The sequence below is a fragment of the Ischnura elegans genome, chromosome 8, assembly GCF_921293095.1.
Source record: "Ischnura elegans chromosome 8, ioIscEleg1.1, whole genome shotgun sequence".
Lineage (NCBI taxonomy): Eukaryota > Metazoa > Arthropoda > Insecta > Odonata > Coenagrionidae > Ischnura > Ischnura elegans.
The window spans coordinates 81,878,261-81,893,634 of NC_060253.1; the positions used below are offsets into that span (position 1 = coordinate 81,878,261).

Consider the following 15,374-nt stretch of genomic DNA (forward strand, 5'->3'; position numbering starts at 1 on the left):
TGGATTGCGCTGAAGATAGTACTTAAGGATGAGAATGCGAAAACTGAGAAATTCTAAATGAGATTAAGGAACGATATTTGTAGTAAAGCCGGGGAGGCCAGAGAAACATTAACAACGAATACATTCGGAGACGAGCGAAAACATCAAGTGCGTGTAAAAGTAGAATCTGCCTAGATGAACCATTTCAAATAAAGATCGCAATAAATAATACCGAAAAGGACGAAAAACGGAGAACTAATGAATGAAAATAATGCTGAGTGAAGATATGGATTGTATGTATGGAAAAGTTGTGCAACGAAGGGAGACATACTACGAAAGCAATCGAAAAGGATTCCGAGTTGAATGAAGATGATAGCCAAAGTTCTCAGACCAGAATTTGACCCTAAAATTTGACGAAGCAGTGGGGTGGTATATTTAGAATTCAATGCTTAGAATCTCAAAAGAAGTTGATGTGCTGAACATTGACAGGTATATTATCAACAATTTTTTAAAAATCGTGGGAGTGATAAAATTAGGATCAATCCATGAAGAATCAAGAAATAGGAACTGGGTTAAACGAGGCTATTTTATTTCTCCGGTAATTCTCAAAGTTGACAATTAGAAAAGCATTGATGAATTATAAATCCGTCTTAAAGGCATGAATATCCACAATGAAAAATTAGCAGAGACTTTAAAACATTTAAAAAATTTCTAATTTGTTAAAATGAGTGGGACAATGACCTGTGCCATCTAATAATCGCCATATCACCATCAAATATTACAATGAATAACAAAAAATAGGAAAATAAACAGTAAAAGAGGTCGACCTACTATACTATTTGGGAAACAGAATTACCAGCGAGTGAAGAAGCAAAAAAATAATCAGTAGAATAGCCCAGGTAAAGAAAGATTTTCAGAGGAATAAAGGATCTAGATACTAGTAAGAGCAGGTATTTGTGCATAAAGTAAGGAGAATATTCATCAGAACTCACAATTTATGGCAGTGAATCATGGACATTGACAGCAGTGGAGGAACTGTTGGTGATTCGGTGAACAATGTGAAAACAAAAATGAATCGACCGAGTGTGGAATGCGGAATTCCTCGTAAGATTGAGAGAGAACAGAAGCCCCGTGAAAATTTCAAGTAGAAAACGACCATTTTAATAGGGCATGCCTTGATGCATTTATCTTGATGGCCTGATGAAGTCAGTCCTCGAGGGACATGAGGATGATAAGGACGGAAAAGGAATGCCTCGGATATCGCATTTAATGAACCAGAAATGAAAGGTGTGAAAGGAATATAAAGAGATCGAATCCATCTCCACGTGGCATCGTTAAATATGAATATACAACCACTCAAAATTTACGTGAGCTACGTAAACTTCTCTAAAATTTTTAATTACTCGTTGTTGCCTTCGAAGGCATCATTGTCACGAAGAATCATACTACTCAATCAGCTGTTTATGCGTAGCATAAAACACTACCGAATATAGAAGATGATGAAATATCGTCTACCCAAAAAATATTCTCACAGAATAAGTTCGCGATGCGAACTGCACAGGATTTGGTTCACATGTAGCTACTAAGAGACAATAAGAGAAACAAAAGACCTATGCATGGGAATATCAAATGATGCATCAAATAATGTTCACTTGGTGAATGATTTTGACTCACCTTGTTTCTCTAGTCTTCGTCCTCTTCTTTGTAACCCCATCGCTATTCCCTATTAAACCCCACCCGTTACACGGAATTGTTTCGCAACCCCAATATTACTCGTGTACCTGAAAAGAAAAAGTTCGCATTAAAGGCTGGATATTTTCACGTACTCAAAACTTTAAGTTAACACGGAGGATAGTTTAAGAACGATAGTTAAGCTACAACAATTTGTCATTCTAACGAACATAATGTTGCATTGACTTGAAAACAATAAAATTCCAAATCAAGTGCTGTAAATCCTTATCTTATCGTCAATATTATTTAATATTTCTTACTAATCAAAATTATATGACCAATTATGACAGCGGTTTCGGAGTGACAATTAAATATCACAACGGAAGTATTTGAGTGCCATTTCTTAGGCTTAATTATCAAGGACTGCTTAAATTTGACTTTTAGAAACTATCAATACGTGGAAAAATTCAACATGCTGTTAGCAATAAGATAGAATTTTTAAATTGCGAATCAGGGTTGACGACTGATGCTCACAGATAGGAGCTAATTTTGAAATATCAGATGCTCTCGTAACAAATGGCGAAACGGCGTGGCTGGCATGAAATACACTGTTCCACTCAAACTTACAATGCCTCATACTTACAATAACAGCGATCAGTTTGACCTTCGTACAAAAGAATCTATGCTACCGGAACACTGACAGTAAGCTTCCGGTAAGCCTTCGTAAAAAAGATTATAAGCTACCGGATTGCTGCAAGGATCATAATTCCTGTATTTAAACCGTTCTATTTTATACCCTAAGAACGCATTAAATTCAAAGACTAAACAACTTACAGCTTACTAACTCATTTCAAACGTCGACACTCCGTTACGGAATGCATTTTTCATAAGTTACACTTATTACACTCAGCACCGAATACATACGTACTTAGTCAAGAGGCAACGAACACGTTGAATAATCAAGTTCTCGTCACATAAAAGCGCTTTCACACTTCGTCCATCGCCAGTATACTTTATACTTTTCGCAAATATATTAGTTCATTCAAAAATCACAGCGTTGAGAGTGAAAACAGGACGATTTCAATCGGAGCGGATATTTCCCTATCACCGGCGTCCTTAAAAAAACACTATCCTGAAGCTAACTATAACAGAAGCGGCACATTCCTCACGTGGTATTAAAGGTTGGATCGTGAAGACGGCTGGGATAACAAAAATTGTTAATTCAAAATAATAGTCACTCCGATCACGATAACTTAATAAAGGTGAATATATGGTCTTTGTGAATAGTTATCCATTTCGGAGAATTGACAGCACCTTGAAAATTATACGAAAAATTCTTCGTCAAAGGATATGTTCAGGTACTCACCTCTTTACCCCAAGAGATCTAGCCGCGAAGTGAAGTCCTTGCACAGAGGGAGGGGGACCTCAGACACTCCGCCAGCCACATGACGAATACCTGTGACGTCACGATAATTTCGAATCGTTTTCTTTTTATGACAACGAAAACCATAGAAGCCACTGAAAATCGTAGGTTTTAAGTTATTTGCAATTTTATCCAATAAAATTATTCAATTAATACGGCGATATTATATCTAATAAAAAATAATTCTATTGTAATATATATCGCGCGGAAAAAATATTTGTTCATATGGTGGCGCTGTTATACTAAAATAGCGCGGGATTTTTTAACGGCCAACAGACACAATACACGTGGATCAATATTCTAGAATTTTCCAGTAATATCCGAAGGTCAGTGTAGATCACGTCATCACGAAACAAAAAACGATAGATATGGGCGAGTAATTACTCAACGATCTGCATTCAACTGTCGCTTCCTATCCAACTCCTGCCCCTCCCCCACACTGACGAAGAAAATACAACACGCCCCCCAGTCCCTCACCGTCCGCCTTTTCGGTAGAATCACATTCCTGCAAGTTTTAACTTATTTAAATTGATTTTATGGACTGTTTCAGTGGTTACTTCGTGCGTTGAAGTCACCGTCTCATTCACGGGAAAAGGGAACGATTACTACTTCAGCTATAAAAAGAAATACAAAGAAGATATATGAACTGGACTGATGGACTTATGGACTGAGGTAAGTGAGAACATATCAATTTCATGGTATATCGAACAGAGGAGGTAATTGTAATTTTGGTGTGACCGCGATTATACCTGTGCATAAACATGTTGCTAATATAGCTCGTCGTGTGAAATAATTGCATACGAGAGTGAGAAGCAGAGATAGGCAGTGAATAGGTGTTGCGGAGTTCATGAACGATAAGAACAAAACTAATCCCATTATGCGATTTGTACATATAATATAGAAGCATAATTGTGTCCGCATGAGTGCATTAAAATTATCCCCTTCACCATTCACTTCATCGCCATCAATGAGCACCGAATTTATTTACGATTTTAATATTAAGACCTAAAAACTAAACGAAAGTCACGATGAACATTAGTGGATTCCATTAAATTCGAAGAAAATTGGTGGTAGTGTCACGCAGTAGTAAAAGTGCAATCATTGCATTCAATACCTATTGAAACAATCTATAATCTTTTTTTTTTAATTTTGTCCCGCTATTACAGAAATCACTTAGGGATATTATCGGCTAATTTGTCTTGAAATCTGCATATTATTTCGGCGGTACAGATTCTATGAAACGGAAATATTCTATGTATATCCCACTCTCTGTCAGCTGTGTATTTGTTATTTGACATCCTCATAATTGCTGCCTTAACTTCAATCGCGGTTGAACTTCCAAATGACTGGCACATATATTTATCTTGTTCATTGGTCAACAATAAACAGTGGAACATAGTCAGTACCGAAATAGAACTTTCAATGTCAACAAAGAACTCCTCTCTTTGAAGTATTGTGTGTTACCAATTTCAGACAACTATGTGATCATCTTCATCCACAATGCCACTGAGATCGCTTAAGCTTTCTAAGACTTATTGCATTTGTTCATCAATCATGGCGTTAGCCAGTAGCTGGTACACCTTTCTTGGCCCCAAAATGTGTCATTTAGCCCGAATAATTTAGCCATTAGTCTTCCATTTGAACGTCGTTGAAATGAATAACACTAAAATGAAATATAAAAATAACATGGTGGTATTTATTTTTTCTCGTCATTCGCACATTCGTTTCCCAGATATCCATGTTCCACCAAATCCATTTCCGAGTGAGGGAGTAACCAGGTGCTGTCATCATAATACAAAAGGGATTGCTAAATGGTTCATTGCGAACAAGAAAGTAACCTCTGTAACCAAATGGATATATCATTTACTGCGGAAGCTGCTACATCAAGGAAGATATAAGGAGCAACTGACGGAATTGTTTTCTATCCGTGACAGCATTCAAAATTGTTGACCTTCATCCTCTAATCTTACTCAAGGTAAGTAATATGCTATATCTTTGAACTCGCATAATTTGAATTAATCAGTTAGTCACGACTTTAATTAATTATCGTTGATTTGTTTGGCATTTTTATTCATTTATGGTATAAACACTGTCATATTGACCAGGTTTAAAATGTTTTTATTTGCAAATTAATTTAATTAAAAAAATAAATTTTAATTAGATTCTCCTCGAAATATCACCATTGTCAGTTACAATTTATTGTGCACTTAAGGAGTCAATAGCAGATATGCCTAGGAGAGATTTTGAGGTTATAGCGGTTAACTGAAGGAGAGCGACCAACGAAGCCCCATTTCCGACACTAAAAAGGGAGCAAACCGTAAGAAAAAGCAGTATGGAAATAATTCAACAAATGTCAGCTTCAGCTCACGCCAGGTTCATACATCGTTCACCCCCACTTCAGTCATATTCTATCGCTAACTTAACGGGATGAAAGATTTTTATCAATGCATTCTTGCAAAACAATGTTTATGGATGTTTCACCGGTGATTTAGACTAGGTCCGCTCATCAGCATTCCGTAATTCAATAATTCGTAGTCAACTAAAATTGAAGAGACTTCTGCCTCTAAACCTTATAGCGTGAGTGAAGCTGACAAAACATTCGCTGAATAATAGTATGTTTTAATAATTGAGGAAAATCACGATGAGTGAAAGAAATAAAGCATGAAAGTTTTCTCAGATTTTATGTCAGCTTCGAAAGGGTTTCAAATTTTCCAAATTCCGTGGACTACGCAAAGAAGCAAGAAAATGGGAATGGGATCATCTTTGATAAACAAATGAATTAAGTAAATAAGGTATGAATATTGAGTTAGCAGATATGGTTTGTGGTGTGTAAAAGATTTTGACTGTATGCAAAGGATCCTTGGAAGTTATATACCCTGAACAAAGCGTAAGATTAACTACATAGCGATTTTAGCGAGAAATATGTCGACATATAGGTATAACCACGGAAATAACCGTAATTTAGATATCTATTCGGTAGAACGTTAGTAGTATGTTCTTTTTAGTCATGTTATTCATGAAAGAGATAAAAAAAACCATCGTAAGGCTGAAAAAATCATCCAGCTATCACCATTGGGATGAAATGGGAGAGATATGCGGTCAAATAGGGCCCTGCCCGCCGCCGTCAGTGCTTCACGCAGGCTTGTATGTTCGTGCGTCTACAGCGCAGTGGGATGGAGGAAAGAAGTTATCTTACTCTTCCAACTAAATACGCTACTCGTTCGAACCCACTTATCCCATCTGGTGATTCAGTTCATGGGCGTACACAGCGAGGGGCAGCCCCTCATCAAGCAAAGTCAGTACTAATTGAAACGAAGCATTCAACAAATTTTCTTTAAATCTACGAAAGATGATATCTATTAGTATAAGATATGTAACTATTTTGAAGGAAATAATCTCATAAACTAACGTCACAATTTAGTTTGTCCTCCCCTAGACATTGGCTTGCCCCCGCCCCTAGTTATAACCCTGGGTCCGCCCTTGATTCCGTTGTTCTTTTCTGTCTCACCCTATTTTCACTCAATACCTCGAGAATTTATACCGAACGTAATTTGCACTTTCAGACACCTCTATTGAGTTTAAACTGATATAAATTACGCATGAGTGCTGAACTTAATAACGTGTAAAATCAATAGAAATTAAAAAATTGCGAAGTTTATTATTTGTCTAATGTAATTGTAATTCAACCAAGTCGAGCATGTGAAAATCGGTGGTAGTGCCACACGATAGTAAAAGTGCAATGATTGAATTTAATACCCATTCCACTAATATGAAAATCGTTTCTATACACCCCGTTATATTTTACAAGAACACCAGCACCAGGGTTCAAAGAAATTTGCATCAAAGAATTTTCCGTCTCGTCAGAAATAAAGTTTGTTGCTACATACGGTTTATGATTAATGATTATCTGAAAAAATCTTTAAGCTCCATATTGAATCAAACTGCATGAGAAGATGACTCCCTACCTTTTATTTGCCGTCGGGTCCATCGGCGGCAGAGCTCAACTTTACAACGTCGACTCTCCAAAATAGGTACTTATTTTCATCGGCACTTCACATTCAACACACAACTGACAATGAATTTTTTATGAACACTAGACACTTTCACTTCACTGAATATGTGAATGAACACTTGAGTAATACAACAGGTAGCTTCACATAAATTCCATGGGACATCCATACCGCTTGAGGTGAGACCGATGATAATAGGTACTCCAAAGGTTGAGTCGAAGGCTTGGAAGGGAATGTTGTAAGCTCTTGAGTTAGGCTTGTACTCTCATTCAATGGGCTAATTGAATTATTCACTCCACCTCTCGTATACCCTTAAAAAACAAGAAAAAGTCCTTAATTTATAACACAAAAAATTGTATTGATGACATTATACCGCTATTCATATTACAAGAGGGAGTTGTGACAGCGGATTAAATGTTTGGTTTCATGATAATCATTGGTTTCATGATTTTAAATGAGCGGATCATATGCGAATGCGGTAACCGAATTCATGCCTCCATTCATAATTCGACAAGCGGAATTATATTTAGCATAACTAGACCTTGCTGCTGGAGTCAGATTGTGATAACGGTCACAAAACATGAAAATTTTAAGCCAATAATGCGGTACAATAAATCCATTAATTTTTACTAAACCCTTTGCCAAACAATATCGCCTTTTAGCTCAAAAATGATACTTTAATATGACGAAAGAGCATTGAATAAGAGGTGATTTACGACTTACCAGTATCTTTCAGCGCCATATCATCCACCTCTCAGCACTAACCGACCTGCTGTGAGGCTCGAACTTCACTACCGCAGAATGAGGACTGATGGGAAAAACCCAAAGTCACGCACTGCTTCTTTCTTGACAGCCCTCAGAGGTAATGGAGAGCGGGGAGTTACTAAGGATATGAGGGGAGGTTGCTTGGCACAAATAGCCCATGGAAGAATCAAAATTGTTGTCCTGATATCGAGTCTGAGTGCATCGCGAAGGCGGTCGGCTGAGGTTCTGTTTGCGCGTCGTTGGGTGGAGCTGGTGGTTAGGGGAGGTAACGTAGTAGCGTCGCTGAAAGTGATGGGGGAGGGGAAGGGACTCAGGGCGCCAAAGACAACACAAAAAAGGCCTTAGTTTCCTCTAGTGACGTTACACATCTACGTAGTCTTCGTAGTTTACCAATAAATGTTTATTTTGCGGAAAATCGCAAATAGTGGCAAAGTTCTTTGAGCTCTTATGTTAATTTTACTACACTTTGAATACACAGTGAGCGTAAGGGATCTGGTGCAGAAAACTTAAACAAAAATATACGATAAAAGGCTGCGTAGTTCGTCAAAATTTTCCACGGGAGAACAGACAGCGTTACACATATGTTAACCGAATTAGGCTGGGAGCCGTTGGAGACTCGGAGGCTTCGATTGCTTGAACAATTGAGAATAGATATATTTAAGACCAACACGGAGATCATCACATTATCGCATCATATATAATTATATCACACCTATTAAAAGACCACCATATTTATAGGCCGACAGAAGCGATACATTAAGAGAGATATTTCGCCGAACGGATATAGATATGGGAATTCGTTTTTCCTTCTAACCATAACGGACATTAATAAATGCTAGTCGTAATTTTTCTTGATAGAATGCTTTTTACATGTAAATGGCTAGTGTCCTAACACCCCCAGCCGCACGCCGCTTAGTTGGTAGTATACAGATTGTCCCAAGCGTCGTGTGTCATTTTTGACCTGTAATTTTAGTAACTTTGCATCAAGCAATATTCATTAAAATTGGCACGCATATGGGGAAAGGTCCTAAGTTTTGTTGAATGTAAGCAAAGTTTTACAATTTTGACCTTTTGACCTCATAAAGTGGGTTCAAACCAAAAATTTGAATTTGCCTTATGGGGTTTCATGTAAAAAAAATCGAGATAGAAAAAAGTCTGAATTCATTGACCAATATTTCAATTCTCCAGTTTTCGGACACGAGAAACCCGAAAATAGCTCTTTTATTTTCGAAAATTCAATCGTTGACCCAGTAAGGCCACCCAAGGTAAAAATATTTGGTCTGTAACTGAGCTGGAACAGGTCTGGAACAGGGGTGGAGCTAAAGGTCTGTAGCTGGTCTGGAACTGGGAAGAAATTGAAACATTGCTCCAGACCAGTTTGGTCTGCAACTGGTCTGGACAACGGGTGGGTAAACTGGTCTGGACCCAGGTCTGTAACTGGTCTGTACTGCTCTGGAACTGGTCTGTTCTCAGGGGGACTGTGGTCTGGAACTAATCTGTTCTAGTGACTAGTTGGTTTATACTTCTTAACCTGAGACTCAGGATAACTAAAAGATCAGTCAATCTCATTGATCTGACTGGTTCAGTTCAGCTAGTAAGGAAAAGGGAACAGCCTAAACAAATAAATCTGAGAAGCATACTGAAGGCATTTCTCAGCCAGCCAAATATGACAGAGATAAAGGCATACTGGATAGCAGTAATCTTCAATTGTTACAATAGCATTCTTACATAATCAATTTAATACATTGTAAATTTTGAAAAGCGACGATACATCTCTATGGATGTCTTCAGCAGTAAGGGGCAAGAAAGTTAAGTAATTCTTACTACAATCAAAAGCTCAGAGTTGATGTATCTCCAGATTATACCAGTATGAGTGCAAATGGAATTCAGAATTTAACACATGTCAACCCGATCGTAAGATATTCATTGTACTCACATATGGTAACTGCATTTCAGCTGTGAACTCCCATCTAAGTTCTAAGTTGATAAAACATGTTAGCATATGGCTTTTGACAAACCATCAATAACATATCCCCTGCAACGGGAAATTTTCGATTCGTATGGAGGTGGATGATTTTCATGCAATAAAATAAATCCATACAGGCAATTTAACATTTATTGATGCACTCAAAACATTCTCTAGTATTAGTAACACAGTTAACATGTATTGTAGTAGAGAAAACGTCTAGAGTCCATCGCCATCAATCCTGGAAAATGAGAATTGTAACATTTAATAACCAGCTAAGTAATAAGTACTTAAAGTAACTTAAAATTGTTCCACATATTCTCTAATATGGTTATTCAATTTCAAGAAAAACACTTCATGCACGAATGAATTTATAGTGAGACTAATACTTTTATGCCATGAAAAACTGCTAACAATGTGGTTTCTAACGCGAGAACACTAACTTGAAATATTTCAACTTAATCGATCTGAATGAATTGTATTTTAAATACACAAGTTAAGCCAAAGATCAATCTAAATTGTAATCACAGTGAGAACGTAGTAATAAATAATCTTATATAACTATTGGGTTGAAAGCAGTAGTTCATTAATTGCAGTAGTCCCAAAAATTGTTGATACTCAAGTTCGTTGATTTACTATCGATTGTAAAAATATGTTCCATGTACTTACATTGAAATAGTCAGCGCAGCAGAGATGGGTTGATGCTGACAAGGCATCTTCTTTAAATCTTTACGTGCTGCAAGGAGCCACTTTTTCCGCAAACCCGGTGAATAAAAACTTTACCTGGCGTTGATTTCATTGTGATAGTATGCAATTGGCATGAAACAGTACTTTTTTCGATTCCTTTTTGGAGGTTTTCACTTTGAAAAACGTTATATTTTCCTCATCCATACGTTCTTAAACATACAGTTGCTTGTAAAATACTGTTTTAAGGCACAGATTAATCCACAAAGTCGGAAACTACTGTATTCTACGAGTGTAAACATAATACCAGTGCCAATGGCTGTTGGGTCACGTGGTATAGAAGATGGCCGCCAGTTGTTTTGGCGCAAGTTTCAAAATACGATTTTTAATACGTTATAAGTACGTTATATAATGGGAAAAAATTGTAGCTCAAATTTTTTAATTCGCAAAATATGTATTTACCGCAGTTACTACATTCTTTTACAGAGTTAAATTTCTCTGGAGCAGGTGCACCTGCTTCTTATAGGTGCGAGGTGTACCTTCACGAGGTACCTGGGGGACTTTTCAGATATTTTCCTCTTCAACAAATGCTTTAATTTTAATGGGTTACTGAAATGATGCATTACGTTCACCTTATTAACATTTTATACACGGTGTTCTGAATTGAGATCCATTTGCATTTGAGAGGGCAAATAGATACTTAAGTATATTATTTTATGCTTCCATAGCCCAAATAAAGTGTGTAAGCGCTACTAGCTGGAAGATATTAAATTTTTCTTAAAATCAGCTCATTAACTGCACCCCTTCCCTACAGAAATGCAATGCAATTTTTTTTAAAGATGTAGGTATGATAGTATGTAACATGTAAGTGTAGATGTTTGGTGAGTGAAGGAGATCTAAGGAAAAGTAGTGCCATGGGTGGAAGTTGCGGGCAAAAAGTTTTGCCTGAAATTGGTAAATACATTGGAATTAGAATGAACCATTGCAAATTATTTTGACTGCTAACTACTTTGAAAAACCCTATTTGATATTTCAACTTTCATTGCTTGTGCAATCATTTAGAAGTAATATTTATTTTTACCTCGCATATTCATTTTTTACTATCTTACCAAGTTTGCTTAAATGCTTAAAGTTTGTATCATAAATTGAGACTAATATCAGAAGTACTTCTGATATTAGTCTCAATTTATGATGCAGCCCTTTCTAATGCCATCCAAATAACGCAACTCTCCACAAGCCATGATTGTGAGCAGATGGGTACCTTTGAACCCATGTGAAATTCATCTATGAAATAACAAATATAAAACTGTAACCCTTCTTGAAAAAAAATTAATGGACATTAAAAATTGACCACTCCATAGCCCAGGATTCCTGGTTCCATTAAGTATCAATGCCTGATATACATTATAGTAATTTCACTGTTACAAATAAATTTAAGAGCAATTGCAGATGACCAAATAAAATATCAGATCTCATGTCACATCAGAATCCAGACCAGTTGATCAGATCAGTCGACTCACTTGGAATTTTTCCAGAATAGTTCCAGACCAGTTGAAACTCATAGAATATTTCAGCATAGTTACAGAATAGATCCAGACTAGATGCAGACCATCGAAAATTACAGTACAGTTACAGACCAGAATTCCAGACTAGTTGCAGACCATTTTCCTTTGCCTCTCTGAAATCCAGACCAGACCAGTCCAGTTCTGTTACAGACCAGTTACAGAACAAAATTTAGCCTTTCAGACCAGTTACAGACCAGATCCAGATTAGTTACAGACCAAATATTTTTACCTGGGACCTTCAAGGTCATAAGAGTGGCAAAAGGAATAGCATGCCAACAAAGGTGTCAATCAATGGGTATTATAGGGTGCCCAAGTCATTGGTATTGTCCAAATACCCTTATTATTCAATAATTGACCTCCGAGGGTCACCATGGGGGTCAAAGGTCACAGTTAAAAGTCGGGCCATCATAAAAACCAAGGTGTCTAACCATAGGTTTTGAAGGGTGACAATGTCGGTTTTTCAGTTCATAGATCCGTATAACAGATTTTTTTGACCTCCCAAAGTCATAATGGGGTCAAGGGTCATAGTGTTAAATTGGGCCACCATGACAGCAGATTCATACATGTAGATGAAATGACAATATTATTGATCTATCATATTTATGCTAGAAATGTAACCATAGGTTAATTACTACAGGGACACAACTAGGAATTTAGACTAGGGGGGTTTAGGAGGAACTAATACCAGGGTGTATGGGGGTATGGAATACCCACCAGGATAAGCGGTAGGTGCAAAATTAATAAATTGCGGAATTTTAAAGAGAAATGGTTCAAAATGGTGAGTTTTACGGCTTTCTGAGGGATCTATTCATCCTTAAACTATTCTAATTGTTATATTAATCCAATAATTAAAATGGATTAAACTAAAAAGTTCTCTGAGCTCTGGAGGGGCTTTTATCCCCCAAAACCTCCCACTGGCTGCACCACTGATTTACTGATATTTATTTATTATATTCCACCAGAAAAAGCGAAATAAAACACACATGCATAGATATGATACAAATATATTTGGATCCGATCTGTGATAGATACATTTTTGCATGAAAAAGGTTATTTTTCAATATGCTTTGTTCCAATCCCAAGATTAACCTTTTCAAAACATGACATGTTGCTTGTAACGTAAACACTGTTTATTTCTCATTGTAATTTATAAACCACCACCCTTCGTTAACTATCTGATTTACCTTTATTGTTCATGTTAATCAAATATTGCCCTCTGTATGTTATGGAATGATGAGTAACTGCAAATAAGTCATTCATTCTTTTCTGTTATGTATGGCTCTTGATGACAACTACTGCTAATAACCCATTTTCTTTAGGTCTGTTTCCAACACATTTGGGATTGAGAGAGCCACTGCATTAAGAGCTGTAAGAAGGGTGTGCGACGCACTCCACATCTTGGCTCCTCAGCTGGTATCCTGGGCGCTATTGATGGATGCCATATAGCCATCATAGCAGACCCGGCCCTAGCAGGTGCGGGGCTAGGGGCGAACCTTCAGTGCGGGTCCCTTCACTTAAAATATTAAACTCTATACCCCATCTACAAACTCGAGCATTTTGAATCCCTACCACTCTCTGGCTAAGTATGTGTTCCCCTCCCAAATTCAGACTTCGTAATTACGCCGTTATGATACCATCACGCAGTTGAGTTCAAAATAGTATAATACTTTAGCTTATAATATAGCTTTCTAATTCGTTCACTGCAAGAGGGTGTGCTTCACTTTTGGTTTTCGGATCATCAGTGCTGTTGCTGACTTCAAGGAGGGCATCTCTAACTTCATTTGCTTGATATCTTATTGCCTTTACACTCTCCACTCTACTCTCCCATCGTGTGTCGGAGTGTTTTTTCAAAGTTAAAGATGGTATCTTTTTTAGTAAGACATCCCATCTTTGGGTGGATGCTCCAAAAACAGCATAAATTTTTTGTCTAGCACGGAATTAACAATACAGTAATAGTTGAAATTGCATTTTCAAAACTATCGTATATTTTAATTTTTTTTTCACGAACGCGGGGCCCCCCAAAGTGCGGGGCCGGGGGCGGTCGCCCCGCCCTAAGGCCGGCCCTGAATCATAGCACCAAAAGCAGAGGGTGCCACTTAAGTAAATAGGAAACTTCATCACTCCATCTAATTCCGGGTGCTGCTTGAATACCTATATTCTTTTGTATCTACATGTATTTTTCTAATATACTCAAACCTTAAGTATTTTCTACAGTTAAATTCTTGACGTGGCATGCACAATGTGTGTCTTTGGTGGAATACAACATATTATTACTATTATTGTTTAAAAATATTTGAGATTATGCAAGAGAATAAGTTTTTGCACCATCCACCGCCAATTGACTTTCGGCATCAAATTATTTACTTTACTCAATCATGATTGGGTCCTTCAGATGCATTGATCTCCTGACATTCTTTTCACTCCGCATTCCAGCTCGCAAAACGTGTGCAATACTGGAACTCTACACCAGCCCAATTTCCGTCTGGCAATATCCCATACATGTATCCCTCTTTTACCGCTTACCTTCTATTTTCAATTCCATCTCTAATACTTCTTCTTCTCATGACCTCTTTGTCTCCCGCACCAATTTCAATAACCAATTGAAAAGACTATCTTTCTGATACCCACCTTTTTCATGTATTGTATATGTTGTAAATGGTTGGTATTTATGAGATTATTCTTATGCTTGTTTTTTTTAATTATACTTACATAATTTATTTTGTTTTTAAAACCCAGTGTAAATGCATTAGTTCTGTTTTTGGTGTTAAATAAATAAATATACCTTTCTATTGTCAATACTGAAATGAGCTCTGTATTGATATAATTGTGAATAATTTATTATGACCCTGAGGTTGTGGTATCTCCCAGATATTGTGTCTATCATTGTCCTGGATTACAAAATCAGTAAAACCTCACCTATTTGTTTCTTGGAGAACATCCTACAGCAAGAGCAAGCAGCACTTCTCATGAGAGTCGTGTGATCATAGCTAATTCCTAGGGATGAATTGTTGAGCACTTTTAAAAAACGTATGAGAATATATCTTAGGAGAATAAATGAATAACAGGCCTGTCTAATCAAAATTTCAAGAATTGTAATGTTCTATATATTGTTCTACATGTATCAATGCAACCGCAACCGCACACTTTGAAGGGATTCTCGCATCTGTATACTCCCTGGTGTTCAATATAAATCAATTTAAATTTGACAGCAAACTGATAAAAGGAATGGAAAAACCTACACTAATTGATGAAGGTTTTGGCAAAATCAATGTATCAAAAAGTCCAATCAATAAAACATCTTAGATAATAGA

General features: G+C 37.0%; 1 long non-coding RNA gene across 1 annotated transcript; it reads left to right on the top strand.

Moving 5' to 3' along the window:
• Nucleotides 1-3,552: 3,552 nt before the first annotated feature.
• On the top strand, nt 3,553-13,549 carry LOC124164089. Its single transcript, XR_006865957.1, has 3 exons — nt 3,553-3,745; nt 4,806-5,048; nt 13,383-13,549. It is a non-coding gene; the product is annotated as an uncharacterized LOC124164089 (long non-coding RNA).
• The last annotated feature ends 1,825 nt before the right edge of the window (nt 13,550-15,374 follow it).